The sequence below is a fragment of the Orycteropus afer genome, unplaced genomic scaffold (assembly GCF_000298275.1).
Source record: "Orycteropus afer afer isolate SDZICR_OR568_19922 unplaced genomic scaffold, OryAfe1.0 scaffold00038, whole genome shotgun sequence".
Taxonomy (NCBI): domain Eukaryota; kingdom Metazoa; phylum Chordata; class Mammalia; order Tubulidentata; family Orycteropodidae; genus Orycteropus; species Orycteropus afer.
In genome coordinates, this window is record NW_006921625.1 from 9,356,468 (window position 1) to 9,356,681 (window position 214).

Consider the following 214-nt stretch of genomic DNA (forward strand, 5'->3'; position numbering starts at 1 on the left):
AGAGAGATGCACAACCATGAGGTACAATCTTGCTCCAGCACTAGTAGCAAAGTTCAACGAGACAGAAAGTAACAAATGCTGGCAAGGATGTGGAGAGATTGGGACTCTCATACACTGCTGGTGGACTGTAAAATGGTACAACCATTGTGGAAAGCAGTATGGCGATTCCTTCAAAAGTTGGAACTAGAAATACCATTTGACCCAGCTATTCCAT